The sequence below is a fragment of the Stigmatopora argus genome, chromosome 12 (assembly GCF_051989625.1).
Source record: "Stigmatopora argus isolate UIUO_Sarg chromosome 12, RoL_Sarg_1.0, whole genome shotgun sequence".
NCBI classification, from domain to species: Eukaryota; Metazoa; Chordata; class Actinopteri; order Syngnathiformes; family Syngnathidae; genus Stigmatopora; species Stigmatopora argus.
In genome coordinates this window covers 3,981,424-4,000,496 of record NC_135398.1, presented here as the reverse complement: position 1 = coordinate 4,000,496, position 19,073 = coordinate 3,981,424, and the positions used below count along the sequence as shown (strand labels likewise).

At 39.4% G+C, this 19,073-nt stretch overlaps 1 long non-coding RNA gene across 6 annotated transcripts in view; it reads right to left on the bottom strand.

Annotated features, from left to right (window-relative positions):
* The window catches only part of LOC144086272 (uncharacterized), a 94,900-nt gene that overhangs the window by 9,903 nt on the left and 65,924 nt on the right, over window positions 1-19,073 (bottom strand). For 3 of the 6 annotated variants that reach the window (XR_013304388.1, XR_013304389.1, XR_013304386.1), the window contains 2 exons: window positions 16,081-16,310; window positions 7,420-7,534 (listed from right to left, as the gene is read on the bottom strand). This is a non-coding gene — a long non-coding RNA (uncharacterized LOC144086272). The remainder of the gene's footprint in view (window positions 1-7,419; window positions 7,535-16,080; window positions 16,311-19,073) is intronic. The other 3 variants (XR_013304387.1, XR_013304390.1, XR_013304391.1) reach the window with 3 other exon arrangements.

Below are 19,073 nucleotides of genomic sequence, written 5' to 3'. Positions count from 1 at the left end.
GAACACCGTTATCCACCCACGTTCGATGGCATTTAGCATTGTTCTTATGTTCTGAATACCTGCTTTTGTCATCAGCATCTAATCACTGATAAAACCTCATAAGGCATGAAAATGTTAGGTCAACTGTAAATACCATTGGACGGAAACAACCAGCAAAATTGCTTTCTACACAAAGGGCAGAAGATATGAATAGTTTCTCAAACTTCTGGTACACTTGAGACAGGGCTTTTAATCTTCGCATCATCTTAGATTGTAACTTGAACCAGTTTGGTGAAACTGTAGCTCACAAATGTCTTTAAACAATCCATGTTGTGACTGATAGTCATTTTATTGCTGCTATAATCTGTTTTTCCTCCTTAAAAATAATGAAAAGTAAAATTTCCCATGCTGAGGACTACAGTTTTCTTCTACTAAATTGTACTACTATTTTACGTCTCGAAATGCAGCTACGTCAGCACTTCCAAAGTTGGTCATGCTGTCACATAAACTGCTGGCTTTTTTCTGTCTTCTCCTTCCCACTAGGCTTATACCTTTGGGAACCTTCACACACATCCCACATCTGATACTACCACAATGGCTAAAGAATGTAGCATATTTTCTCGCATGTAAACCGTATTTGTAACAAAAAAAATGATGACTGAATATGGCTTATATATGCACAAACTAGACTTGACAAGGTGACAAAAACGAAACGCCATAACGCAAGACAATGTGGCTGATACGGTCATTTATTTCTAAATAAAGAAAAGATAAACAGATAAAGCGCTAAACAATATCCTGACGTCTATGAATGAAATTCAAGAAAAATAACACAGATCTTGCATAAAACGTAAAAAAACCTCACTTATACATGAGAAACCGTAAAATTCAACGATTTTAAGGCAATTTTAAGGCTTATACGCGGAGGCGGTCAATATGCGAGAAAATACGGCACTCGGACATTTTGTCGAAAGACGTTTGGTCCCCGGATGTTTGGTCCCCAGGCATTTGGTCGACCGGACGTTTGGTAGAACGGACCGGGCGTCGACCGGATGTTTGGTAGAACGGACTCTCTCTCTCTCTTTCTCTCTCTCTCAGGATTATAATTTTTAGAGCGAGAGATTACCTGGTTGCTCGCTTTCAATAGTAAACTCTCTGTCTCTCTCTCATTATTTGACAGCGAGCGAACCCAGCGACCAAACGTCTGGTCGACGGCCCGTCCACTCTACCCAACGTCCGGTCGACCAAACGTCCGGGGACCAAACGTCTTTCGACGAAACGTCCAGTCACGAGAAAATACGGTAAATAACTTTAATAAAGACCACAGGGGAAGTGAATTAAGAGTCAGTCATTCAACTAAAACTGTTGCCAACACCATGCCCTTTGCTTCCTCACCAACTGTCTCTGATACTACTTTTAAAGCCTGTAAAATGTAAGGTCAGTCTTTTGAGTAACATGGACACATGCTTCTGGACATCAGTTTCTGGAATTAAATGTTGCACTGAGTTCCTGGCATTTTGTATTTTCTCACACACATATCGTACCTCCTTTGAAACTAAGTCCAAAGCCACAAAAGTCCCAAGTTGACTTATTCAGGTATTTTTTTGTCGGCTTTGTCTAAGAACTGTGAGGAGGAAAAAATGTGGAAAAATATTGCCATTTTCTAAAGCAAGCTACGTTTGTCACGTCCTTGACAAAGACAACAAATCTCTAAGCGATCATCCCGTTTTCTTAACTGCAACGGGAGCAAGCTGTTTTAAAACTTCACCAAGAAGAACAAATCTCCAGTTACCAAATTTTCTACCTAGCAATTCCTTTCGACCTTCGGCGGACGCGACATTATCCATCTGCTCCGCGTCCACTCGCACCCCTTACAACCCTTCCCCTGGTGAGGACGCGGGTGTCCACCTGCGCATTACAAGTGCGGGGATGCTGATGATCACAATGTTAACTGAGAGGAATGCTGCCGGTGCCGTAATCCCAGCAGTAATCAATATCTCTGGCCGTTTGCCAGCCCCCCCTCACCCATCGTCTAGCATATGTAAAATATCCCCCGGCACCACTTTGGCCACACTTTAATTATTCTCTCAAAGTCATCAGTAGCTAAATTCAATACTGGTTCTCTGCGTCTCACGAAAAAAGGGACTGGGTGTTGTCATGATCTTAGAAAATGTGCGGGTAAATGATCACCAGCCAGGAAGTTTTTACAACAAGACACACTTTGACAGCGAATACGCTTTGCAAAGTTACAGTGAAAATTTAGAATTTCTATGACAATGCGTGTTTGGCGTTGGCGTATTTTGGTGCAAAGCACAAATACTGTCACGTAAACATAGTGCAACATAGATTTGAATATCAATGACTAAGATCTGAGTCTGAAAATTACAGCTGTAAACGTCATAAATACGAAACAGAACAAGTCTATGAATTATTAAACGTGCAAGTTTTTCTTAGAGCGGAAAAAAATGTCATGTAGAGTAAAAAATGGTGCATTGGATATTCTTGTATGGAACATTATAATTAAAATGTAGAGTATTGAGGTGATGAGGTGCATTCAATAGATAGTTATTGTTTGGATTCTTTAAAAGATGCAAAACATGCATGCAGTCTATTAACATTCAATATAATGGAATGTTTAACTAAAATGGTGCGTGAGAGCTGTGTGGAAATTAAAATATATACCTATTTAAAAATCCAAAATGTCATTAGAATTGTATAACAATGCGTATATTTGGTATGAAATCAGTTTTATAGATAGTTGTATACATTATGATGTAAATAGAAAACATTACAGTTATGTACCCCAATAAATATGGTGTTAGTGCAATGGGAATTTGTATAGAGTGTACATAAAATACTGGAAATTAGAGTGTTGCTACATTAGTATTTTGTGGATAATTAAATAGGTAAATATCCTTTACATGACAGTACAGTTTACAAACAAAGCTGCACCAGTTCTTGTAATAAAACCACCAATGATGAAGACCAGGCTGAGTCGCTTTTTAAAAGCTCCAAACTTCAGAAAGTGATGACTGAAGAGTCGGAAACTAAAATTAGCCGACAGCTTCCTACATATTTTATCTGTGCTCATCATGTAAAGGAGGGTGGGCGAGGGTAAGAGACAGAAAGAGCGACCGAAAGATAAAGGTCAGCAGTCCAGTGGCAAAGAAACTTCTTGTTCCTCCACTTAAGACGTTACTGATGGAATCGTCCTTCCCTCTCAACTTATCCTATTCAGTCCAGTTTATGATGAGTAAGTCATTAGTCTTAAATAATCTTCAAATCAATCCTGGCTGACTTAAAAAAAGGCATAAAGTACAAAAATGTCTCAAGTCTGAAAATGTAGAGAAAATCTGCTATTTTGTTTTATCATTTCCAGAAGAGTTTGAGTTTTGCTACCAATTTTGTACCATGATTAGTACTGCCATGCACTGTGTGACCAGATATTGTAGTTATTACATGCTTCTAATTCCAATGATTAAGACTATTTAAAAAAGCCAGTTTTCACATTCAAATTACATCATAATTTCCAAACCATAAATTGCACCCACCAACAATGTTCCCTCTAATTTTTTGTTTGTCTGGGCATAAAGACAACCTCCCTGAGCACACCGAGTACCGGTGTGAGCAACATCATCATTGCTCGCTATGGGCACACACCAGTATCAATGTCTACTACACATAAATGATTTAGTAATAATAAAATGTAATGATTAATATCTATGAATGGGCGGCCTGGCGGATGAGTCGTTCGCACGTCGGTCTCACAGCTAAAAAAAAAAAGGGATTGTATTTTGTGCGCTCCATATGATTTGCTGTGCGCAGAGAAGACGAGAGTAGTGCGCAATTGCGCACCTTCCCATTTTAGAGGGAACATTGCCCACCAATAAGGCACACCCAGCAAATTAAACCAGAACACTGCTATTAAAATCCAAATTGCACTGGACTCTAAGCCACAGGCATCTACATTGTTTTATAGAATATTTACACTAAAAGACACCAGCTCATTAGCCTATGAAAATCCAAAAACCTCCAAATTAAAAGTCTAAGGAAACAGAAGTCCAGTACAGAAGATTAACCACAGTTCCTACATTTGCCATATAGTAAAGCCACACAGTACAATTGTAGCGCTACACATAAGCAGACCTCAAAGTGCTTGACTATGATTGACGGCATCTACGGTCGCAGGGTGGTGAATATTGCAGTTTTTCTCCCGACGTGTGGTCTATGATTGGACTGAAGCAAAAGCAATTAGCCCTCTGCAAAGTATGGCGAGACGGCTTCAAAAAGGGAGAAAGCCATTCAGTATTTTAGCCTGCATGCCTCCTCAGACTAAACAAAATTACTTTTCTCCCGACATTCATTTATGTTGCTGCAAATATTGATCACGCCAACGAGAAAATGATGTCTCGGGGGGCCTCTATGCAAGTAGGTGGGCCAGGGCATTAATCAGGAAATCAATTATGCTGTCGATTGGATAGGCTGTGTTAGGAAAAGGACAGCGGCGGGTGGGATGGAAACGGCTTCTTCGGCAATGACACAGCAATACTGCACTTTGTGACAAGTGGAGAACTTCATTAGCCAGGATCTCTGCTTTTGCTCAAAACAAATTTCCCATTAACAGTCACTCATTTTAGTTACCACTTTTGTTTTAACGGTAATTATCTAGTCACGGCAATACTTTTTGCACAAGTGCCATAAAATATGACGTCCAAAACTCTTTTCAAATGCCTTCATCCAAACAAACAAACATTTAAAAAACACTGTAAATACATACATTTAGAAAAATGGATCGTTACAAGGGCCACATGGGAGGTAATATCCATTTCGACGCAAAATGACAGCCCAGTGTCATGTCAGCGGTACACGGTCGATTGGTCGCCGGTCTTTTGGTCTCCGATCTTTTGGTCACCGGACGTTTGGTCGCCCGGAAGGTAAGTGATAATTACCATATAAATCGTTGCTCAAATTCCCTAAATACAAACTGCGAATTACTATTTAGTCATACTTAATGCCCTAGTAATTATTAGGCTAAAGAAAAGCTCCAAATTTCCCGGACTTTTATTGTTTTTTGTTGGAGAACTTGTTAAGACCCTGACTGACGTAGCTTCTTAAAGGGACAATGCATGTACATACAAACTCTTCTACACTCACACGTCGGCTCAGTGAAATGGCTCATGGCCATTGTTGGCTTTTATTGATGCATAGACCGTGTTGTTTTACCTTGTTTTGTCGCCGGTCTTTTGGTCGCCCGTTGTCGCAGTCGGGACGACCAAAAGACCGTGACCAAAAGACCGGCGACCAATCGACCACACACGATGTCAGCTACTCAGTCAGACAGATTTATAACTTCCCTCCACAAGAAATTGTCAAAAAGAATCTTTCCCACAATGCAACAAAGCTTTTGAAACTTTGAAGCTTTAACTACATATGCATTTCTGATTATTGCGGAAATAGACTGGATTATTTACATAACGTGATGCTCATTAATTTCCAAAAAATAGTGCAAAGGAGGTGAGGGTCCAAATATTCATTGATAAATTTTGCCATAGGACATCATCGCCACATAAGGCAAAAATATTACATCTAACAGACACTTGCCCATTATTAAAGATGATGCCTCAAAATAGGGCAAATTTATGACATTATGGCAAAAACTGTTTGGGTGAAGTTAAGAATTCATCCCAAAAAAGATGTGTACAATATTGTGGAATGACCACAAAGCATCAGGGAACGTCATCCTTCAAGATATTATCTCAAAAGTGCTGTTTTGGTTAGCAATGTTCAAATGGGCTCACCCTCAGGAGTCAATAATTACTTTAAAAACAAATGGAGGTAAAAGAGAAAGGTGAATATTGGAGAGGCATATTTTTGTCATGGCAAAGAATGGCAATATGCAGAAGACAAGTGTGTGTAGGTGTGTGCATGTGTTTTTATTTATTTATTTACTGTGTATTTTCTTCCTCACTTTTTTTCCTTTAGCCATTGTTGTTTAAACTGATTTGCCAACTCTGTGCACTTGGGCAAATATTTCCCGGCGTAGGATTTTATATATTTATTTGTGCTGCACATCATTTATCATCTTTTGTGAAAATCCTGTCTCTCATGCATTGTGGAACGTACAAAGCGTCCCTGAAGTTGACTCCGATGTGGGATGGATGAAAGATTCCTGATGTTTTTTTTTGTTGTTGTTGTTTTTTTTTTCTCAGTGGTGACATATTTGGAGCGTCTGTGTTGAGTGAATATGTAACTTTTTCGATATCTCTAAGCAGCCTGTTTACTTTTTCCCCCCAATAGGTTGTCCAAATTTCAATGACTCAGGCACTTTGACACCATGGAAGGAGGATAGTATAACAGCACGGAAAATAAATCCACCAAAACTGGCTTTTGTGTGTGATAATGATGTCTTGAGAGAGAGAGTGAACAAGCATATGGCTCATTATCCACTGTTATTCTCTGGCAACATGTTCAATATAACAAAACATCATCAGCTGTAGCAAAGTTGTCCTTGGGATCAAAAGGCTGTGCAATTGTTTTTTATTTCTATTTTTCTAAATGTGAAAGTAGTTGCTATGTTGATGTTGACAAGAAATTCTCCCAATTGAGAATCACAATTTTCAAGGATACCTGCTGGTCAGGGCTAGTTTGAGTGATTTTCCGAGTGAATAAATATATTTCATGTCAAAATTACCATATTTTTCATTCGGTGATGGATGCGTGAGACTTTTTCTTTGATAGAAATGTTCATCCAATTCCAAGTCAATCAGTAAACCTGGTGTTGAGGGCAATTTTCTTCCCAAACTTTCCAGAAAGTGTTACCTCCTTTTTTTCGGATGTTGGCTAACATACGACCTACATTAATCTTCGCCAGGCTATATGCACTTACCAACCTTGCTGCATTTTTAAGGATTTTGGAGCTCTGAAACATAATTCTAACAAAGCCTTCAATGAAGTATGATCAACTGTATACCATGAATAACCTCTGCTAGCAAAAACATTTAAATACCCTGCATTTAAAGGCAGTATGAAATTATTCATCTTGATGACAATTTCCAACAGGAAACAGTAATTTGTAGCTATATTTCTGCTTTTCAGCTTTTATATATAAATGATATAGTCCTTCAGAAAAAGGACTGCTGGCTAATGCCATATTGAGGTTAAAATATGAAGTTTTGTTTGAAACGAATCTGAACCAATCAGATTTCAGTTTGAATTACCGTGACCGGACGTTTGGTCGCCGGATGTTTGGTCGCCCGGACGTTTGGTCGCCCGGGTGAATATAATTTTGAGAGCTGGTTTCAACAGTAGATATTTAGATATTAAACACTCTCTCTCATGAATATAATTTGAAGAGCTGGTTTCAACTCTCTGTCATGTTGTCAAACGTCCGGCGACCAAATGTCCGGCGTCCAAACGTCCGGCGACCAAACGTCCGAGTACCTGAATTACGGTGAAAACTCACAACTTTGTCTGTGGAGTCTGTGGAGTCCCTCCGAAGCTCTTTCAGCAATAGACTGTGCTTCTGCAGATCCTTCCTCCCATCAGCTGTCAGGCTCTTTAACAAAACAAATGGCTGAGTGTTAAGATCTACCGTATGTATGCATGTACATCTTAGTGTATGTATATATGTGCTTATATATATGTATGTATATATGTGTATATGTATATGTATACATATATATTTGTGTTTTTCAGCAACACACTTATTTATTTATATATTTATTCATGTAATTATTTCTTAACTTACTATCTATCTACTATCTATTTATGTCTAAAATGCCTTTCCTATTTCTGCATCCTCACCCTCTTGCTACTGTGACAACGAAATTTCACGAATACGGGATAAATGAAGTTATCCAATCCAATCCAATCCAATCCAATTTTTCGTCAAAGCCTAGGATGCAGTTACTTAATTGAGATTCTCAAAGCAGAGATACGCAATACAGTTCACTAAAGGTTTTTAGTTCGTTCTCGTGTTATTAGACAATATTTGCCGCATCAAATAATACTTCAAAACAATCTGTTTGATAGTCTTGTATGTGGAGCATGACATAAAAACTCTTGGGTTTGGTCTCAATATGCAGGACTGTTTTTCCCGCACTCACGCAGTATAAAAATGTCATCGTATAAAACAAACATCCACAGTGTGCCACCGCCGCTGTGTGTTTGTCAGTAATGAGTAATGACCACCGCGGTGAATTGCTCCGCCTAACACGGCTCTCTTTAAACTTAAACACGCCATTAGGATTCAATGGAAGCTGTGAAATGGGATGAAAATGCGACGGGCCTGACAGAGAATACAAACCAGATGCCTAGACGTATGCGTGTGCACCTCGATGAATCGAAAGTAACGGATTTAACGGCAACGTCTGCAGCATTTTAATCCAGTGTGGAGATTAAAGGCCTAATCCACCTTCATTGTCAAACATTTGACACGTCCACTACGCCATGTTCTCCTGACTGAGGCTTTTGATCAGTGTAATACAAAACATTTAGAGTAGTTAATCAAATTGTCTGATCCGAATCAGAACGTAGACTTGTTCGATTTCTTTTTTCTCCAAAGAGTAAAAGAAGATAAAATGTTGAATCTAGCGACTGAGTGCTTCAAAGTAAGGCGTTTTCGGCTCCGAGTTGGTATCACTCGTCCCTGAAGGCGAAGTGTCGACACATCTCGTCGGGATGTTCCTTCAAACAGCGAGCAGTTTGTCGGAGATGTAACACAAAGTAATGTGCTGTAATTTATACATTTGGAGAAAGACGTGAATGATTTGGAATTTCTATGTGAATTAAATTTGAAATGTGGTCTGATCATCAAAATAATTACTTACGCATTTAAACAAGTGTCTATTTCAACTATAGAATGACCATCTTATTTACAAGAATTTAATATCGTACACCACATGTGTCAAAGTGGCGGCCCGGGGGCCAAATCTGGCCCGCCGCATCATTTTGTGTGGCCCGGTAAAGTAAATAATGAGTGCTGACTTTCTTTTTTGGGATCAAATTAAAATGAAGAGTATAGAGGTATATTAAATGTCCTGATTTTCACCTTTTTAAATCAATAATTGTAATTTTTTAATCAATTTTTTCTGTGTTTTTAGTTCAAAAATCATTTTGTAAAATCTAAAAATATATAAAAAAAGCTAAAATAATTTTTTTTTATCAATAAAAAACTGAATATTCAGGGCTTTTAATCTAGTTATTTTAATCCATTTATAAAAAAAATATCTAAATATTATATCTAAAATGGTCCGGCCCACGTGAAATCAAGTTGACGTTAAAGCGGCCCGCGAACCAACCCGAGTCTGACACCCTTGTCCTACATGTTTACGATGGTAGCTATTTTGTGTCTCCAAACTCGGACAAGCCTGGAAAATGTGTGATTTTTTTACTTCTCATGTTAATTCATCCAATTATATTTCATTCCGGTTATCTTCACAAGCACCACAGGTTCTTAAAATGTTGCTTATGTAAATTTGAAAATGTTCAGAATGTCAATACTACATAAATTAGGCAAATTGTAACAGATTTAATCTTCTGACTTCTGTAGATAGTGAAGGAAATTTAAAATTGGAAAAATATGTCCGCTTGTAAAATAAAGACTGTCCTATGATTGTATTCCAACATTTTACCAGAGCGAATATCAGGTTGCAGCAATTATTTGACAACTTATTCCTTCAAATTCCATTTTTGTTTTGTGGTCTTGTTTTTGTCGAGAAGGTGGGGAGTCCAAATTTTCTAAAGGATTAGCAGCAAGGCTCAAACAAGGCAAGCAGGAAGAGGGAAAAAATCACTTTGGCTAATCCAGCTCTCTGATGTGGCCCACACAGATTTTGCCTTTCATCAGCAATAATTGGACATTGAACGGACTTCTTTTGTGCCCAACACATTCCGCCTGCTGGCAGCCTTTTAACTTTCAAAGTGCCCTCCGACCTCTAATTTGTCAGGAATTTCACCTCAGAGCATTTTATAGTGATGATGGAACTCATATGTATACAGTATAGATCTAATAAACATCTTCAAATGTCAGGTTTCCGTAATAAAACATTGATAATTTCAATACTTTGTGCACTGTTAATGTGATCTAAAATTTTATACACTAACTGAATTTTCAAAGTACATTGTGAGGGGAATTAAAAAATAACTGAGGTTAAGTGATTGCACAAATGTTCTGTTCTAAGTAAAATATACGCATGTTTAAAATTAAGCTTATTCATTTATACCATATATTGCCACTTTGCCACCATTGAGGTGCTTCTGATGACATCATGAAGATGTTGGACCCAGTAGTGGGGAAGCAGGAGGGGACGAGGCGAATTGTGCTCATGATAATAACTTTAATAACTCAGGAAGCCTTACAAAATAACAAGTACTTGTACGTCCAAAACGAAACGAAACCGGAGCATCGAGAACAGTACCTTTGCAGCGATGTATGCAGTATCACGCAGTACGATCCAGCAATGAATACCAATTGATCCGGCAATGAATACCAATTGAGTCGTGTTTAAATACACCGTTTTTGTCCAACTTTACAACATCTTTTTGAGTCTGTATCCGTTTTAGCTACCGCAAACAAGATGGCGCCATTCAAGTGGCACCTGGCGGCGGTAGCTCCGTCCACTCCTGCTCGTTTTGTATTTTTGCTGCATTTCTGTCTTAATGATTTGATTTGGTGATTCTTAATGATCCCATTTACTTTGATTTGCTTTGTACTTTGTGCTTTTGCTTTGTTGTTCTGTCTAATCACCCTCTGCTACTGTTACAATGAAATTTCCCGAATACGGGATGAATAAAGTGATCCAATCCAATCCAACATCCGGAAGTAATCATGAATCACTCGCAGCTGCTCGAACCCAACGGCAAGGCAGGAGGGACAAACGAGCTGCTCCTGACAGAAGAAGCCATGATCTGCAGAGGGACTGACTTTGAGTTATTAAAACAAATAGGTAACGATGATGTCTTCAACTTTGAAAATATTCTACATTTTAGGACTTTAAGCTCAACTCTTGCAAATGCCTACATCCCAAGTGAGAATAATTGCAAGACAGACCAAAAGGATGCAGTTAGGGTTCTTGTTATGGTTTAAACGTGTCCATTGGGAATCATCATGGACGTGGGCAACTATCCTCGTACACCGAGTTTTCACATGAGGGGCTTTTCCGCACCGAGAAAAAAAAACGATGACTTTCCTGCCTCTCTGTCGCTGCGCCTGTCATTCACTTTCTTTGTCTGCCTCACCTCCTTTCTTTCCCTCGTTCAGTGAATCCCTTGAGTCGGCAGAGGACCACTTCTTTTGACACACACACACACATACACACATAGACGAACATGTCTGCTTGCCTGGGATGGCGCTGACAGGATGAGGCCAAGTTTGCCCCCAAAAGTTGCATACGTGAGCATGAGTCAAAAGCTTTTCTGGCTTTAGCCGAACAACTTTCTTAAATCGTCACTCACAATGCCAAAGAAAAAAGTCGGCGAAATCCGCCCCATTTTAGTCATATTAAACACATTTTATTACTATTAAACCACTAGTTATGTGTTACTTTGTTAATAGATGGCGAATTAGAAGAAATAAAAAAAATTTTCCAATCCAATATCCTGTTTTTGGTGTTTTTTCAGCGGGTTGGAACGAATTAATTTGTTTTTAATTCATTTCAATGGGAAACGTTCGCTCGAGTTACAAAAAGCTCGACATACGATCTCAGTCCCGGAACCGATTAAGATCGCATGTCGAGGTACCACTGTAGTCCGATAAAGTATGGTATTGGAACTATAAAAACCTTTGACAGAATAAAACCGAATAAAAAAAACACTTCAGCTCTTTCATCACAAATAGTGTACAATAAAAATTGCTGTAAAAAACAATCCCCTGTTTTACTTTGCCAATTCCTTCAAGGGTATTCTCCGCGTCCTTAACTCTTTGCCTCTGCAGACTTCACTAGGGAACACGACACACACATACACACAACACACACACAAGCAAATGACGACACCATGCTTCAGCAAATGAGAAATGACAAAGGCATAAATCATTCAGGCTCTGGTGCCACACACAGTCAGTCCACCCCACGCTCCAGCGATGAAGACTTCCGCCAAAAAGTCTCGCGTCACCACCGACATGATAAAATATTGTTGATGATGTTTGACCAAACACTGTACATCTATCAATGGAAGATGAATGTCAACATTCGGACCCATAACTCTTGTTATTGTAAAAATCCAACGTTGACACCACAGTTGCCTTGAAACAGTAACTCTGTTACCGACTAGTTACCGTATTTTCCGAACTATAAGTCACACTTGTTTTCATATTTTGGCCAGACCTGCGAATTATGTCTATTTTTTCATTCTGATCGCCAACGGTTTGTTATGCTGTGTTACTTAAGCTATAGTTATTAAAAAAAATAATATGTTACATTAGAAGATGCTTGTTATCACTGCTGTTCCCTATTTTCTTATTATTTTAACATAAATTGTTGTATAACTTATACTCCAGTGCAACGTATATTTTCTTTCCATTTCATTGTACATTTTTTGGGTAGTGCGACTTATTCTCTGAAAAATATGGTTATTAATTTAAACGGTAACCTAGTGAGATGACTATACTCGATAAAGAACATAAATTAACTGGTGTTATGAGATTACCTGATTGATAGGAACGATTTCTACCATTTTGTCAAATGAAAGTGAACCTTTCAATGCTGAATGAAAAGAAATCTAGTAAAATGTGCGTATCAGGTTGCTATTAATGTTATGTTTTATACTGCTCCAACTGCCAACATTACAAGCTTTTTGTACATTGGAAGACAGAGCAATAGCAGTGGCGGTAATACAATAGTCTAGTATTGAGCCAGCACCCCTGCCTTCCCCAACCCAGAGGCAGCAGGGTCAGCAGGAGGAATTCCATCCAAACCCCGACTCTCCCATCTTCAAATCACATCACAAAGGTGCAAAATCCCCCGTGGTCAAAATGCCGTAACCCAGCGGCTTCCACTCCCTCAGTGGCACAGAGGAAATGGAGACTCGGCCGTTTGATTCGACTCCCGACGGGTCTATTGAGGGCTTGAAAATGGAGCCCACCTGTCACTGCTTTCATCATGCATCAGTCCCTGCTTGCGCCCCCAACAAAGAAGTATTATACTACATGTTTAGACACAATATAAATAATAAGTATGGAGTTATTACAGGGAGAGAAAAGCAAAGAGAAAGGAAAGACTACAGAGCAGATTTGGTCAATGGAGGCGATAAGAGAAAAACAAGAGCCTAAATAAAGACCCAGATGGACCAAAATCCACAGCAGCCATCACATAAAAGCCATAGAATCACACAAAGTGTGTAAATGTACAAGTTTTACAAATTCCCCTCAATATAGCCAATGAGGTATCAAAATACAACTATATAACGATTCAAATTAACGATAGCAGTCACATGAGACCTAAAGCAATTTGATTGGACTTTTTTTTAAATGTTTCTTAGAACGATGTTAAAAAAAACATATATTAATATACATTATTTCAAATATCTTTTGGTTAAGTTGAAGGTTTAGGGAAAAAAATGGGTAAATTGAGGCCCCATGAGGTTTAAATCCTGATTTATGTCCCCATAGTCTTAACAAATGATGCTAATCTAATTAACAGCAGCGTGCTTTTTCAATGATATATAATGATTTTGACAGCTCGCCAAAATAAAGCAAGTGTGAATGAAGTTGTGAACTGTTGATGGTTGTTATTGCAGTAGCCCAACTGCCCTAAGGAAACTTTAAAAGCCTTTTTTTTTGGTCTTCTCTCCTGTATAGGGGTGATCTTACGGACTCGGAGGTTCTAAGCTCTGAGCTGATGGCAGAGCATACTGATACTGATACGGTGCAGGCCAGTAGCCTTCTCGGCTCTCATTAGGAGAAATAGTTCAAATGGGTCTCAGAATTATCTGGTCTTGGTCTGTGATGCTGAACTGTTTTGAATTGGTGTTGTTTTATTAATGGGGACGATGCAGCCTGCTATTTTTGTTGTTTTCCTGGTTCTTTATGCTTTGTCTTCATTTGATGGACTTCAAAATGAGACAGGTGATCTCTAGGGCGTTTATGCTTGTAAATTGAGGGCATCTGTATGTTTTTAATTATTGATTTTAATTATTCGAGTTTCCCACGGGTGATTTTTTTCTGCCAATGGGTTCAGGGTTAGGTTAAGGAAGCTGACAAACATTTGACATTAGCATACATTGATGTTGATGAAAGGTGTCATGTTTTGATTATGAGAGTCTTAAGACACTCCGAAGAAACTGTTAACTGTTGCCACAATTTTACGGAAACAAAGTCATCACATCTTAGATTTTATCTAAAGGACAAAAAATCTAAAGTTAAAAACTACCAAAAAAATGGTGTGCTTTCAAACACATGACAGAATTGACTAAATCTGAAAAGGTATTTACACACAGAGCGTGGCAATACTTCAACTCGGGTTCAATCAAGTGAATAAAAACAAGAATTAGAAACCCATCAAAATAAACGCAGACAGGTTGATTTCAGTCAATCGGAATATTACGGAAAACGTATGTCAGCCTCTCAAGAATTGATCAATTCCCGACAAACTATTATACCATACTGAGCAAGTTAATTTCAAAATGGCGTTGACGAATAATCACGGGATCAAAACCAACGGTATTTGTCGGCAAAAAGCAGTCTATGCTCCAATCGAACAAAAAGAACGGTGGTCACAGAAGACGCAATTTGTTCGCTAAAAGTAAAACAACTATTGAAAAATCCAAGTGAACCTATCACATGCTGCTCCACCTAAAAATTCATTTTGTGGTCAGGCGAATTCTAAGTGCTTTGCAAATTAAAATACAAGCTTTGTGTTTCATCGGCGTGACAGCACAAGGTCCAGCTGCCACATTAATTTAATTTCACACAAGCTCCCTAATTATGGCATCTAATTAGAACTCTAATAAATATTACCAAGCTCCCTGGCATACAATAAAATCAAGTAAACCAAAACTTGCTTGTTGAAAGTGGTTGTTGATTAGCATAGTTATTTTAGAGGTTTGCGATCAAATCTGTTTACAAATGACATCCCCAAGAAATCACATTGTTTTGTGGTTTCCTCTTTTCAGGGTAATTGCGGTCACTTTGCTTTAATAAACCAATCAAAAGTGCCCAAAAACTTGAGTAATTGAGAGCTGAGTCAAGGCCAAACGAAAGTGTCTCAATTATACATCATAATATAAAAACAATTGCCTTTACCTTGTATTATAACAGTAAGGGAACTTGGATAATGAAATATTACAGTGGATCACGGTCAAAATAAGCTCTGTTAATAAGCATAACTTAAAAAGGAGCCAACACAAAACAATTGCTATTGGCGCCTGACAAAATATGTTCAGAAAAAAAATCAAAATCTGCTGGCTACATTAGCAAGGGCTCACAACAGAATCATTATTATTTTCTTTCCCTTTGTGACTCTCACACGTGATGGAATTTCTCACCTGGCTTCCGCCGAAGAGACAAAAACAATAAACATCCACGAGTCCAAGGATGCGCCAGAGTTTATATGTGGTCTCGTAAATGTCTAAAAGCTTATCGTTAGTCGCTAATTGCTCTGTGTGACTCGCTGGCCGGTTGTGAATTTTTCTTCCTACACTTGGCTTCATGGCGTTAGAGCTTGCTGTAAATGTTTATGAAATCGTAGCTCAAACTGAGTGTTTCCAAATGAAAAGGAAAAGTCAATAGAGGAAATAGAGTTTGTGTGTCGGCTCGCAACATCCAGCGCTTGCCCAGAAGGGACATTTAGATGGATGATGACCCAGGATCGATTATCAATTGAACTGTCTTCATCTCCAAGAGGTTGCGGTTAAAGATGGAGCAAACTTCCAATTTTTTTTTTTGTTGAAGAGCCTGACTACTACTGCCCACAGTTACCTGGGATCAGTGGTGGTCCGTGAATTTTCTAGTGACGCCTTCAGCTATCGGAATCAATCCAACCCTCGAAAACTATTTTATGGCTATAAAACCTCTACTGCAGATACAGCTGCCACCCATAAAAAATCATCAATAATAACCTCGTACAATTGAAATATTATTTAGGAATATTGCCATATTTAACTCACCAAAATCCATCCTCCTTTCTTTCCTCCTTTTCTATGGCCATCGAAGCTAATGCTGAAAGTCGAGCCTGTCCTGTCGTATTTCTGGCATACGTTTTCATCCGATTAAGTGCTGAAAATGTTCGTTCCCGGTTGTGACAGGCTTGCTTGCTTTGGAGTTGTCCGACCTTTCTTAATGATGTCCAGCTTTTTTTCTTCTTGAAAAGTCCATGAAAATGGCTTTGACAGTAAATCTGCAAACAAATCCATTTGTTCTCATCATTCAGCCATTGCGGGTTGACAAAACCGCTATTAAATCAACACAACAATATATTTGCTTGTGCAGCTCGCTCCAGATACAGTTTGGTAGCTCTGGCCAGTCCATGCTATTACTAGCCAATCATAGTTGGTGAAAGCGATGACATATTGTGGTGACGCGAGAAGGCATTGTGGAGTTGCCAACTCGAAATCTGATTGGTTAAAGCAACAGTCTTATCAACGCTTGTTTAATGCAGCAGAGCCTGCAGAACTGATTGTGAAGGCCTTGAGGCAGATTTCTGACCCTGGCAACAAATAATGGCTGAAATGTAATTGGTTAAATGCTTCAATATGAAAACACACATCGGGAAGCAGTGCAACCAGGGGGAAAAGCAATGAAAGGAAGCTAACAGACAATTTGGAATTATTTAATAAGTATTCATGGACAAAATATAATTAACATCATTTCTTAGGCCAGCAGAGAAGGCCTTGAAGGCCCTGACGCCACACAACTGCCTGGGATGGGCTTCAGCACCCCTACGACCTTTGTGAGGATAAGCGGTAAGGACAATGATTGAAAGACTATTTTTTGTAGTCTCTTCAAAGCCTTGAAAAAGCAGTCCTGCCTTTTGAAAAAGGTACTTGACAAATCAGTAAGGTTTATGGGAGCAGGTAGAATGAGGTTACTCGTTGTTTTTGCATTTTCTACTCAAAGCAGCATTCAATAAACGAACAGTGGCCCTCATTTCCCAACAAGAGCAGTGCTGTGAATATAAAAGATGACTTAATAAATGCAATTTGGTGGTGTTGCGAATGATAAACCGCAATGGAGAACAAGGGGCAACGTAGGTGAATTCTGTGACGGTGAGCCGTGGTGATGGGTGTTAGTCAAACATGAATATTTAGGGGACCACTCTAGGTCCTTTGGGGACAGATTGATGTTGGAAAAGTTTGGAGTAAAGTAGGACAGCAATATTTTATTTTTATTTCTTTTTAGCCCTTGTTTGGATTGTCTGGCGTTTGAGACTTTTCGTCAATAGATTGTCATCACAGAGCTGCAGTATTTCTCTGCCCTGAAATCCAAGCCCTTGTTGCTTATGTATTCCACCTACAGCATCCCGAAACGTGCCCATCACTTCATTCAGACTGGTAAACACAACCTCAAACGAACAGCTTCCTGATTTTTTTTTATTTTTTATATTTACAAACACCCTCCCCACCCCTCCATGTCTCATTCCGGCTCCTTGAAGTCACCTTTGTCATTCCGAGAATCTGAAATGCAGGCTGCTTCTCGTCGGTGGAGGTGTTTGTTGGGCGGCGGTGGAAGAGGTTGCATTATTTATGACCAGGCGGGCCGAGCTGCGAGTGATCGGCACCGGGAAGTCGGGAGCGAGAGCGGTCGTATTCGCGGCGGAGCAATCAGAGAGCGGCCTCGCCACGCCGCTTTTCATTTTGTGTCATTAGATGTTGCCTCGTTCCTGCGGGCGGTCCTGCGTGTTATGCTGATGGGGGAGTTGGCAAAGAATCCTGATAGATACCCTAGGTGAGGGAGCTGGTACACTTTTACCTTCGTCCTGTGGTTTTTTTTTCGTGTTGTTTTGAAATCTGAAATCAGAGGCGATTGACACCCTTCTCTGGTGTAAATACACATCCAAATTCCACGCTGAGGCGTTTGTCTAATTGCGTGACCGGACGTTTGGTCGCCGGACTTTTGGTCGCCGGACGTTTGGTCGCAGACGTTTGGTCGCCTGGACCCAAACAACCAGCGACCAAACGTCCGGCGACCAAAAGTCCGGCGACCAAAAGTCTGGCGACAAAACAAGGTAAAACAACACGGTCTACGCATCAATCAAAGCCAACAATGGCCCTGAGCAGTTTCACTGAGCGGACGTGAGTGTATAAGAGTTTGTATGTACATGAGTTGTCGCCTTAGGAAGGGACGTCAGTCAGGGTCTTAACAAGTTCTCCAACAAAACACAATAAAAGTACGGGAAATTTGGAGCTTTTCTTTAGCCTAATAATTAATAGGGCATTAAGTATGACTAAATAATAATTCACAGTTTGTATTTAGGGAATTTGAGCAACAATTTTAAATGGTAATTATCAATAACCTTCCGGGCGACCAAACGTCCAGCGACCAAACGTCCGGCGACCAAACGTCCGGCGACCAAAAGTCCGGCGACCAAACGTCCGGCGACCAAATGTCCGAGTACCGTCTATTAGCATTCTGTAAGGCATTGTTTATGTGGGATTTACATTCAAGCCACTCTTTAAGAGTAATATCCATGTGATGTTGATGTTACAGGAAATTAATAATGAAAATGACTTTTGGATAAGCTCTTTCAGGCATTGGGGATCTGTATACCTCTCCTTCCTGATAATTAGGATAATGAACATTCTCCTTTATGACAGAAATAAACTGACATTTTCAGAGTCAGACACATACCAAGAGGAAGTGGTATGCTCATTTAAGGTGTTTTGTCTTGCGTGATGTCACTTCCCCTGTGATTCACATGCCTCTGTTCAGACCTGAGACTTCCATCTGTCTTTTTCTGCATGTGTCAATCTCATGTAAGGCATGTAAGAACTTGGTTACCCTGGGTTTTTTCATGCCACTGTGTTTCCACATCCTTATTGATTGAGACTTGGGATTGTCATTGGCCTGATTACGAAGGAGCAATGCTTCTTTGGGCTTTGAGAAGAGGCTCTGGGGTATGAATGGGAGAGTGAGCAAATCAGCAACTTTACCCTTAATGTCA